Source organism: Folsomia candida, unplaced genomic scaffold (assembly GCF_002217175.1).
Source record: "Folsomia candida strain VU population unplaced genomic scaffold, ASM221717v1 Fcan01_Sc049, whole genome shotgun sequence".
Taxonomy (NCBI): Eukaryota; Metazoa; Arthropoda; class Collembola; order Entomobryomorpha; family Isotomidae; genus Folsomia; species Folsomia candida.
In genome coordinates, this window is record NW_019091241.1 from 441,322 (window position 1) to 453,698 (window position 12,377).

Sequence of the window (12,377 nt, forward strand, 5' to 3'; positions counted from 1 at the left end):
ATAATTATACCCTTCGAAACAGAATATTTTAACGTACATAATTCTCTTATGCAATTGTATTATCGTACTTCACGCACCCTTCAATTACGCCGTAACGCATACAATTTAAATCATCCCATGCAAAAATAAGTCGCAAAATTGCAAAAAAACAAAACAAATGTCAACACTCATTAGTTCTATCTCCTCTTATTTACTACTCCATTTTTGCATTAATGTTCCACTAAAAAATGTTGTAAACACTCATTACTCTGAATTACGCCTATTAATCTACTCAAATCGTTTAATGATATCAATTTCTAGGACGAAATTTGACTCTTGCTTGCGCCAATTTTTGTCCAACTTCACAATTCAATTTACTCGCTCTTATCATCGCGTGCTTTTGATTAGCGTGACATCATTATCATCTCGATCTGAAAATGATATTGAGCAATTCCCACCTGCTTTTACGGCGTGTCACCGCCATAAAATGTCCTCCGCGTAGAAAAACAACAATATTATAGACACATATCGGTGGCTGACTAACTCCGAAATTCGGGGGAGGACTGCGACACAACAGCACTTGAATAAAATATATTGGTGGATGAGTAAAAATGCGGATGGCATGTGCGGTGTGCGGTGGGTCGTAATATTTAATTCGGCACCCCCCACAGAATAGGAAAAGGTTGAGCACACTCTAAATAATGCGGCAACTCGTCCCTGTTGTTACGCCTCGCCTCGCCTGGTTGAATGTGTGGAGGTAATAACAGGGTAATAATAATGTCGTGTCTATGTATAAATGCGGGTTTTTAGGGGATCTAGGTTAATGTATCACTCTATTCGGTTGTCATTCATTCTTATTGTCCATGTTTTCGGACGAGTTTCATTTCATGCATATTTCTGCGAATCAATACATATCGCATCATGGAGAGGAAGGAGACCGTGCATACAGAATGGGAAGGATGTAAGGGGGCTTGATTGCCAGGTTAGTTAGTTTGTAGATAGTATAAGACTTTGACAGTACACCATATCTCTAATTCTATCGGGTCAAAATTCTTGCAAGTATCCAGCACACGCGTTATGCGTGGTGCGTGGCGTGGAACGAAATGCGAAATTCGAGGAAAATTCGATTAATTGAGGGAATTGCAACTCTATCGTGTTACGAGTTTGGCAGGGTTCGAACCAAGTGTTCTTTTGTAATATGAATTTTTGAGATGTCGTATGCGTTTTTTTAATTTATCAGAGGGGTCTTATCAGTAAGTTGAGCGTAGTTTTACACTATGTGAACAATGTAATAGGTAAATTTTCAGGGAAATTTTTGTTTCGCAAATTGCAAATATTATTTATCTATTGCGTATTGGAATAGATAACTAATATTTCATGAAAATAATTGCTCAATGTTTCTTTTAAAAATCTTTATGATTGTAAGATTTGTTGCAAATATTGTTAAAAGTTTGGTTAATTTTTTTCTGCATAAATCTACCAATTGACACACCCTGACACATGTAATCTAGTCAGTATCGTAAATTACGTAACAGAACAAGTTTACTAGACAGAAAAGTAATGGATTTTTGTACAAATTGACGGTACGATTAATTATCTCCTGCAGTCAAAAGTTGGTTTATTGGTGGAGGAAATTTATCACATTTTTCAAAAGTCTTTTACTCCTCACAGAAATATTTGAACATTCACTCAGAAACTGTGAATAATAAATCATACGTTTCTCCACATTCCGAAACCATCATCGTAAAGTGTACAGTTTTTTACGGCCGAATGCTTTTTATTTGTTTCTTCAGCCCGACTAGTGTATCAACGTCAGGAGATGAAACCAATACCAAACAAGAAAATAGAGCTCAAAAACAATGAAGACAAACACACTAAACAATTTGGTAGCATTTTTTAAAGTTCGGTAGCACCCAGCGTTATGAATTTAACTGGTGTGTTACTTACAATTTAACTGCGAAAATTGGAGCAAAAATTGAATTTCGCGGTAAATAGGTTTTACCATTGGCGCCAATTCATAAGTTCGAAAATTTACTAGTAGGTGTTATTTATCACCGCAAAGTTCAAAAATCAGAGCCAATTGTATTACTAGAAATATTGAAATCGTATTTATTGTACACTTACCATATCATCAACCAAATTATTACCAATCCTGGTAAATTTGTTACCGAATTACCATCACGGGATTATTAAGAGTGAAGCTTTTAAGGAACATATCTCACTCACTGTTTCTCCTTTTGCTTCTGCTGCTGCTCGTCTGTCATTCAAATCATAAAAAGTAGCGAGTAAAATAAACTTTGTGAGGCAATTTGGTATGAAAACTAAATAAACAAGCCTTCATCCATTGAGCCAGATGAACAAAAGTAATAAATTTCTTGACATTCATTTCATCTCAGGAGGGAATGGAATTTATTACCAAACGTTATTTGCAAATTTGGCATTAAAAATAGTTTAAAGAAAACATTCCCAAGAAATTTATGGACCTGAATATCCCTGAAATTAACGCGAACATTGGTAATTGTGTAATTCTTAAAATCATCTGTTTTAAAAAATTCAGAGTAATTAATTTCCTGAAAAATTCAATATTAGTTTTGTACATACAGATTTTTCTGAAATTCGAAAATCTGATTTTTTAAACAACAAAACTTAACTAAGAATATATTACATATTGGCATTGAAACTTTACAATTACTTACAACTTTTACAACTTTTGTAACTTTTCGCCACTTCACATTTGCCCAACTTCAAGTCTTATAGCTATAAATTAATTATTAATTTCACCTCTGACATAAAAATCAATCTCACAAAATCTTTAACGCTTTTCAAACGTTTAATTTTGCACACTTATGCAAATCGATTTTATCGCAATTATGTATTTACAACATTTCAAGTTGGCATGCAAACACAATTTCTTTGGCTCATTTGTATTTACGGAGAATGAAAAGTACACAAATCTCCTCTCACTGCAATGACTTACTCCCATTCTCCCCGTGAATTATTCACGCATCCTAAAATCCCATCAGTACAGAGAAATGTGCGTGAGTTAAGTTGCGTAATCACGGAATTGCTCGCAGCCTTGTTTACATCTCCTCGCCCAGTTTTCAGGGTTACGCACGAATGCAGATACGACCAGAGAAAAACCACTACTTTATGACTGGAGATGTAAACCAGAATCACCAACCAAGCCACCCAACAGACGAAACAATAAAAAAGGGTGAAAAATGAAGTGGAGCCAATTTGTTTAAAAATTCCGGAAGAATGTTCCCCCATTTTTTACGACTTGGCTAATCCTAAGCTAAACCGGTGAAGAAACTGGATCTTGACACGGCTCAAATAGTTCCATTTCTTGTTTCAAATACAAATTTAAGTGTTTACCATGCGCTTAAAGGTTTATGGGGAGTGATAAGTATGACATTTTAAAGAAGTATGCATAGTTCTCCGTCTGGCAGGGGTTTCGATTTATGGTGAAATGCGAAACTCTGAAATTCATGAGGAAAAAATAGAAAAAAATGAAAGCCAAACGCGAAAAATTGAGAGTTACATAATAATGACGGACCTCAGAAATTGTTAAAACTGCTAGTAGGAAATTCTCACTTTTTCATTTCAAATCGTTACAAAACATTGTCTCATAATTTATTCTTATCTGCTTTCTCCCCACTTTGAAACAATCTCTAAGGACGTAAAATATTGGGAAGATAACATATCGAGCGGAAATTGAGAATGATGAGTGTGCTCCTTATTTTGACAGAGTTCGTCTGGGAAACAAATCTCTTTCTTCAAATAAATACCAACAAATCGGTTTCTCCTTTAAACTAAACTCAATTTTACACAATTCCAATTTATTTCACGTCTCCACGCATCTTATCGTCTGCAACGTTCACCAAACTAAAAAAAACACATTTTTTCCTTTACATTTGAACCCCAAAAATATGACATGTTCAAATATTCATTTAGATATTTGTATTTTTTAAATAACCAGGACTTTGCAAATTTCCCGTTACTAAAAAAATGTGCCAAACTTACACAATCCTCTATTTCTACTTAATTTTGTTTTATAATAATAATCAAATTATCCATACTTTCACACACGGCGTCAGATACATACATACATACAACAATTTCCGTATTTTCTTACCCAATAATTTGAGTCACTCGGATGTGTGTAACGTAGTAAACTCCATGCGCTTACACACAAATGCTTTCACTAGTTTGCAAAGTTTAAGAATCCTTTGTCAACTTACAGAAATCCAGCAAATTCATTTATACATTTCATAAAAATTTACAAAATTTACACCGCTTATGGAAAGGAAAATACTTCTAAATAAAACTTCATTAGGGAAAGTTGCGTTTTTTTATTTTAAAAATTTGGCAATTCATTTTGAAAAAATAATAAATTTTATGAGTTTTGACATTAATGCTGCTATGCGGTATACGAACTTTCCGCACCGGAAGCCGCAACAAGAATACGAACGTTGAAAACAGAACCCTCTCGTCTCGTCGACATACATTTTTATTTGCAGATTTGCATTTTTATTTATTTCCATATTTCTCTCTCTCTCTTTCAGCCGAGTCATCTTTCTGTCCTGGTTTTGTTTTCGTCCCTGTCGCGCGAGTAGTTTAGTTCCCACTCGGACATGACAGACAGGCCTGGTTGTTTCCTGTCAGGAATATTTTCCTGCTTGACAACACTCGGATTCAAACCCTGTCCAAAATAAAATTCGAATTTACATTCAAGTCAAAATCAGGGTGCCAAAAGCTCCGTGATTCGTTTCATTTAGACCGTTTCTTCTGGGTTATGCACTTTTTAAATGTGGAAATGGGTAGATCGTGTCTATATTTATTAATCTCATACAATAAGTAGTTAGAAATATAAAAATGTAATGGACCAAAGATTAGGAATATAAAATTCGACAAAAAATTTTAAAAAAACACGGCAAAGTAGCAAAATATTTACTTTCTCCCATTGCTTGAATTGATTCTTTAACGCAAATTTAAACCACAAAACGCACCAACTTATGGCACAAAAACACGACACAAAACAACGCCACATTTGCAATTTGCCACACAGAAAGTCCGAAAACCGCAAACAAAACCCGTGTTAAAAAGAACCCTGGCCAAAATGTGGCATTCGGGCAGAAAATGGAGTCACTATCTCGCAACAGACTCTTTCTTTGTCTCATGAGACATGACACACAAATCGGAATGACAAAAAATCCATGAGATCCACTCCACCAGACAGAAAAGGACAGAGAATAAGTTTCTGAAAACTTTCTCCCTGTCAGAAACGGAGAGAAAGTGACACAAACAAATAGATAAGGGAGGCGAATGGAAATGGAAGCGCAGTCATGCACCCAGTCGACTATAAATTTTAGCCTGATGCGATTCCATGCAACTTTTGGCTATTAATTCCCCAATTTTGTGATTTATTTATTTTTTGTTTGTTTTAAAGTTTCACGTATTTTTTGTAAGTGGCTAAACTTTCTAAACTTTGCAACATTTCTGCAAATTTACTTTAAAGTTACACAGATCAAGAGCTTTTCTGCATTTTGTATAAATTTCTGTAATAATTTTATCCAAAAATTCGTGTAATTTTTTCGTCAGGATAAAAACAATCAGGAATTTGCTGGCTCGAATAAAGCTATTCCATTTCTCGTTTTTATCTCCTCGTTAGACTCTCTGGGATTTGAATTAGCCTGCTAAATCAATCCCGTTCGTCTTACCACGCAGGGCAAACACAGCAATAAAATAGTTATGCATTTGCAGACGCGTCAGTCAGTAGTGATGGCACTAATGATAATCTGTTTTACATGCCATACGCCACTCCACGACTACTTATTTACATCTCACTATTTATCCTGGCATCCACTCTAAATAATGTGGCAAAGAATTTCTAACGGTTCTTGATAACTACATCGTAACCTTACAAAATGATAACCGGCTACTGCCTCAGTATAACTTCGTACCAACTACCAAAATCAGAAAATAATATGGTAATAATATCTTATTATCTTAGGGTGTTGATTTTACAGAGCTGGTAGAGTACCAGAGTGGTCGCAATTTAGTATTGCTTATTTCACGCGAATCGCAAATTTGCCATGAATTTGTGCCAACACGATTCACCTTGGTAATCACGTTTTTTTTACTCAAGTAAGTATTTACTCTAACAAAATAAATCAGGAATCTCTGTTACCGACGAATTATTTAAAGTGTCCTCCACAGAATAGAAAACGAATCTGGTTCGTTCTTCTCTCTCTCTCTCCTCCAAATCGTGCAGGTGTTCATGTTTCATCTCTTTTTAAAATTTCAATCCGAACATCAGAATTCAATAATGCCGATTGTATCGCATTGTGATGCGCCAGTTGGTGGTAAATGCTCCCTTCTTCCTCCATCCACGTCCACATACGTATCAGTGGACCAAACGTAAAGCATTTAAAGTATCGATTTTCACATGTTCATATTATTGACACGTGCAAATGTGTCTACATCCCTACCTCCAAATCCAATCCCATTCTTCCCGCAGCGTCCCCAACACTCGGAAAATTCTTGTCTTTCTTATTCTAATTTGATTCAATTGTCCACCCAAATAAAAAAGAGTTTGGTCCATTGTTACATTTATAAGATCACGAAATGAATGAGGCATTGTTGCCCAGAAAAGGATTGAATTGAATCCATTTGCGTTCCATGGCGAAGTAAAAGTGTAACAAGGAGATCATTTTTGTTCGAAGAATCATTATTACGTGGTCTCCTTCTCGTTATTATTATGCTACACAGAGCCCACATTATATATGGAAGTCGTTATTTTTCTGTTAGCAGTGTTACTTTTGTCTATGAGAGGAAGTTGTTTGCAGAAAATTGTGTTGCGAAATGTTCTTCATTCTTTTGTGGAGGGAGAACATAACATAAGTCATTTTTTAAGGAGATGCTTTATACACTTTAAATAATATATGGTAACAATAATATGTTAAACCGGTAAAAGTTCGATATGGTAAATTGTATAGCTATTGTTACCGGAAATATTTACAGTAATTTTTCAAGAAAGCTTCAATCCAAACTGCCTAATAATTTTCGTCAGAAGGAGAAATTTCTTTGATGCACTAAGTTTACAAGAAAATCTTAATTTCCGAAGAAAGCTGTTACCATCCGGTGGACACATTTTCTTGTGGAATTATTCAGAGTGTGACGAGAAATGGAGAGAGATGGATAGCTTTTTTAAACCCCATGGAGAATTCCATTCCAAGAAAGGGTTGACTCTCTTGTTTTTTTACTGGATTGGATTGAGTGGTGGTGCTGGTAGTGGTGCTGGTGTGACAATGACAATGTTGTGAAAGAGTGACAATGACAAGCAGTCCGGCCCAGTAGTTGCGTTTCGTGTGGTGTCACTAGCCCACTTTTTTACGTCCAGTCCCTGCACAAAGGATGCCACAAATTTTTGGGGTGGTCACGTACAAGGAAATCTTCACCCTTCACATGCCAAACTACATATTGTGCGTTATCCCAGAATCCATTGCACGCTTTACGCACGGTCCCTTGTGTCCTCTTCAAAAACATGGACGGCTTTGTTCTCCGGAAACAAAAGAGAGTTGTGGATGCGGGATAGAATAAAAAAAAAAGTGAAATGGAAACTCGTGTAGTTTTGGTTTCTAGTAAATTGCCACGATTAATGAAACAAAGACTTGAGGAATTCATCATTCACGCTTCAAGCTGTGTAACTCTGTGTAACATTTCCTTTCAATTTTTTAATTAAGAGTGCCAGATTAAAATGAAGAGAAGAGATCTGACAAAAAAATCGGGTGGAATTGGTTCCGAACAATTTCAGAGAGAGCAACACTCTTATCTTAGCTTTTTAAATGCGTAAACGTAAATCGCATAATTTGTTTACATATTCCGTGGGTAAAATTATGTAAAATTATGTTCCAAACTTAATTATAATGCTGATGGAATACTGTTTGTGCGAGAGAGAGAATCGATACTTGCAAACAAATGTGACTTGAATTCTCGTGTGATTTAATTTTTGGGATGGGCACACTTACGGAAATTGTGCAGCAAGTTTAGTCATTATTTTGGCAGCTTGTTAAAATATTCAGATTCCGAGAGAGTCGGGGAGCAGTTAAAATAAATGTTTCAAACAAGCGAACCAATTTTACCGACTAATTGACATTCATTCATTCGAATAGTCGAAAGTTGTTGGTTTCTTACACACTCAATAATTTACCACGAAATTATTATTATCGAGGACACGTGGCCATTTGGTAACGAGATTAGGTAACCATGGTGACTGTAATTATCATTCCGTTGCAAAGTCTGCTGTTGCCACAGTATCTTCCTTTCTCTCTTAGAAACTATTTAATACTTCACGGTAATAATAATTTCGGGAAATTCAAATTCTTTACCAGTTCCTTAAGATTTATTACCAACTTTTTTTTAGTGTGTAGTCTCATTCTCTTTTCCACTGTTAACTAACCTGCTGGCAAAAAGTGGTAGGAATTTGAATCTTAACGCGACTCCGTTTTCAAATATTTCCTCCGCCACGGAGTAATCCTTCCTTTTAGTGCTCGTTAAACCGACTGAAATATCCCATTCAGCAAGGAAAATATAAAAAAATGCAAACTACACCCGAAAACTAAAACCCGGGTGACGCAAATCGAGTAATAAACAAGACTACCCCAAGACAAAGAAAACATTTCGGTAGTAACAAATATTTCTTTTTTAACCAAAGTTTTATATTTTTTGAGAAAAAAATATTCCAAACTTATACAATGTTTGCTGCACAAAATTCTGAACCTTTCGCTGAAAATTTTACAAATTTTTTTCAGGAAAGTTTTCCAGCTTGTTTAAATCCCTGGATTTTTTATACTGGTGTTTATAATATTACGAGAATTGGGCCAATATTTTTCTCGAATTATTCAGGGTGCCATTTTTTTCTGGAATGAGTTGAGGTTAAAAGGTCCAACTTTTTTTATTCGGTCGTCTCATCTCATCTCATCTCGATGGTCTTTAGGAAGCAGCCCATTTCGGACCGTGCATAAAAATATGTCAACTTTTTGGTAGGGTTAGAGGTCAAGCCATCCCATCGTTCCCATGTGAGTTACTTGTTACAAGGCGAATATCGGCTGAAATTAGCAAATTCTTAGCGCACGACCCTTTAAGGAACGATCCCATTTCGCGAATGGGTTTAAATCGGAGAGGATAATTTATGCGACACTTGGCCTTTGATGATCACCACTTATACTTTTCTGGAGAGATGTGATGTGTGACTTAGTCGCGGGGTTATCTATTCATCCACCTCGTAAGAGTCGGAATATGGAGAAAGTTGACATTTCCTCCGTCTTAAGTATCGCCCTGGAACGACTCCACGCTTCACTAGCTTCGACGCAGGAGAAGACGAACATTTTTACATTTTTAACTCACATCTCTCCTCATCCCTTTGACATCGTGTAACGTACCATACAATTTTCCGACAGGGTTTCTCATCCGATCTAATTTACATATTGGTAGTAAGAAATTGGGAAGTAGGAACTAGTTGGCAGTGAAATTTATTCTTTTAAAAAACAAAATTTCTGGAGGTTATTTTCAATTTTGAAAATCTTTAAATTTTTCGTTTTACTAGCTTTTCTAGTTTTCTAGACTTGTAATTTCTAATTTCTAAGATCTCTTCTTTCCATAATTTTTCAAAATACCCTCAATTTTTTATTTCATAAACTTCTTTTCTTTCTAGTTTCCCTAAGTTTTTCGTAATTTTCAAGGTTTCTTAATTTTCCCCATTTCTCTCAAATTTTGAAATTTTCAAAAACTGTTCCCACGCACGACACCCTGTTCCTCCTCGGGTTTGCATAGCCGTTCGCCCTCCACGCTTCATTACCTTTGCAACGTCCACATCCACCTCAGGGCCCGAAGAACTCTTTACCAGAACCATTTCTCGTTAACGATGAGACAGAGGGAACCCCAGCCAGCCTCACTTTTTTTACAGCTTCTCCTCCTCGATCCGCCTGGATGAGCAGATTTTTACAAATATTCCTCCCCACGCCAAATCCACCAGACTTTGTAGGAAGGTGATTAGTCAGCTCGAATGGATGATGAGGAAGGACTTTAAACAAACCTTCACATTTTGCTCTTCAAGAGATCACGATCAATCCTTCGTTCCATTTCATTGAATAGTTTCACATTTCGGGAGGCAATTGCTCCATCAAGGGGACAAATTTGGGAAATTTATTCACTCTTACAAAATCCGTTATCGTTTTGCATACAAAGACAGACCGATTTGGTAATTCTTTGTTACCCGTTAAGAAACGTTAGGTAATTATAATTCTTTATGGAGGCACTAAACGTGCAGTTGTAAGTACTGAAGGTTCCCAGGCGGAGACAGATTGCAAAGTTGGATAAAAAAAGGCTTACAAAGTTTACTAGCAAAATATGAGACAAAGAATTACATAATTTCGATGATACATATGATATTTAAATATTTTTCGGCTTGAATGTTTTATTTTTTGTCTATGTTTAATTAATCTATCGGTTTTTATTACTTAGGTTTTCCTTAGTTAATCAATCACAATATGATCTTCTATCCAACACTAATCTATTAAATGTAAAATTAAATATGTACAAATTTCATTCAATTCCCAAATGGCGTGTGAATTGTGCATAATTTTACTCCTTCGAATTTATCTTCGCCATTGATTTAAACACAAATTAAATTAAGCACAGGCGCTCACAATTTGTAACCAAACAATAATTTACCGTTTACATCGTATGAAAATATAAGATCACACTCTGAATTTCAATCAGGATCCATGTTTAGATAAATTTTATTGAATACTTTTGGGCGGAGACTTGATTTTTTTCTTATCCGGCGCAAATTTGGACTTGCCATAATTTTTTCCGGAAGGGGACGATCACTAAATAATGCTCGACTCCAAACCGGGACGACAATGGGGATCGTTATCATAATAATAATTCCTCTTATTACGTGACATTGTTATCTTGCATCGTCTCTGCCAAACCGCATCTTCGTGGCAAATTCATTCTTCCTCTCGCTACTAAACAATCGTGGGTTTCAGCGTGAGGTAAAGGGACCCTGCATAAAGCACGTGGTCAGTTGCTGCTCGTTATAAAAATAAGGGCAAAATTCCTCAAATTTTACTAAATTTAATTTTTTTGTCAGAAAACCTATCAGGTTTGTGTGTCTCTATTTTTTAACCTAAAAGCCAAGGCATCATTTAGCTCCGTGGCAATATAAATATGGTTCCAAATTCCTAAAAATTTGGCGTGATCCTTTCCGCAGGATCCCTTCCAGAGAACGAGACCGCAATATCGTCAAGATCCTCATCCGCCCCGTGCCGTGTCTTGCTTGATGAAGATGAGAATTGCTTATTATTATTAGTTCGAGAGGGGAGCAGGCGGTCTATAACTTGACAAATTCGTCTCTTCATCATCTTTCCTCCTCTCTTTATCGCGTTAACTCGACAAAATAAGAATCCGGTCCTCCTCCCCATGTAAGGAACATGGGAAGGAAGCAAGGTTAACAAAATACGCTACAGGCCGTGATGCACATTCTTCAGAGTTCATTCCGCCCTCAAAAAGAGGCATAACTCATCTCATCTCGTGGCAAACAATACTCGTCGTCGTGATGAGCAGATTCTCTCAAACGCAACTTTGTTGGAGTTAAGATTTAGAATTTAAATATTCAATTTTAAGTCCGTCATGCTTTGGAACTTTATAAAGGCAGGGAATTTTGGAATGTTGGGTGACTTTTAGAGGAAAATTTTATCTATTTAAAAATGAGAATATGTAAACGATGTTATTTACGTTGTTGTTGGTGTCCTTACGAAGAATTGCATTCCAAGTAATGTCAATTATTTCACACTATACTTTGCAGCTCTGCAAATTTTTAGAGTTATGGCAAAAATGTAAGTCAGAAATCTTTTAATTCTGTAAGTTCCCAACTTTTGTAAAAATTGAAAAAATGATATCAAGCACTTTCAAATTTAGCGTGAATTTGCTGTGAAAGAAAATTAGGGTATTATTTCTTCGCGTAAATGCATACCATAAATTTGTATTCATTGCAATCTTGAAAACTTTGTAATTTTTTAAAACATTCATAAAAAAGGTAGGTGCATATTGCTGGTCATGCCAATTTTTACCCATATAAATTTCCTAAGCTAAATATTTTTCAAATTACGAAACTAAATTTACTTCCATTCTACTTATAGTGACCAAATTATTTAATCCTCTGGTCAAACAAGATGTCCAAATTCCACAGGAAAACGTGTCACTGAAGTTTTCCAGGTCTAAAATTTGACGTGAATACCCCTCTCATCTCATCTCTCTCTCCGGGTTGAAAATACATAATTCCATAAAAAACAATTCCTCTCTCTCTCAAAAATTAATTATCATTCTGCTCA

General features: G+C 35.8%; 1 protein-coding gene and 1 long non-coding RNA gene across 2 annotated transcripts in view; one reads left to right on the forward strand and one right to left on the reverse strand.

Annotated features, from left to right (window-relative positions):
- LOC110862100 (leucine-rich repeat-containing protein 24) overlaps nt 1-12,377 on the forward strand; it is a 75,613-nt gene that overhangs the window by 6,923 nt on the left and 56,313 nt on the right. The gene's annotated exons all lie outside the window — the stretch shown is intronic.
- Nucleotides 3,292-6,227, reverse strand: LOC118433366. Its single transcript, XR_004833342.1, has 3 exons — nt 6,170-6,227; nt 4,115-4,681; nt 3,292-3,864 (listed from the first exon to the last, which is right to left on the reverse strand). It is a non-coding gene; the product is annotated as an uncharacterized LOC118433366 (long non-coding RNA).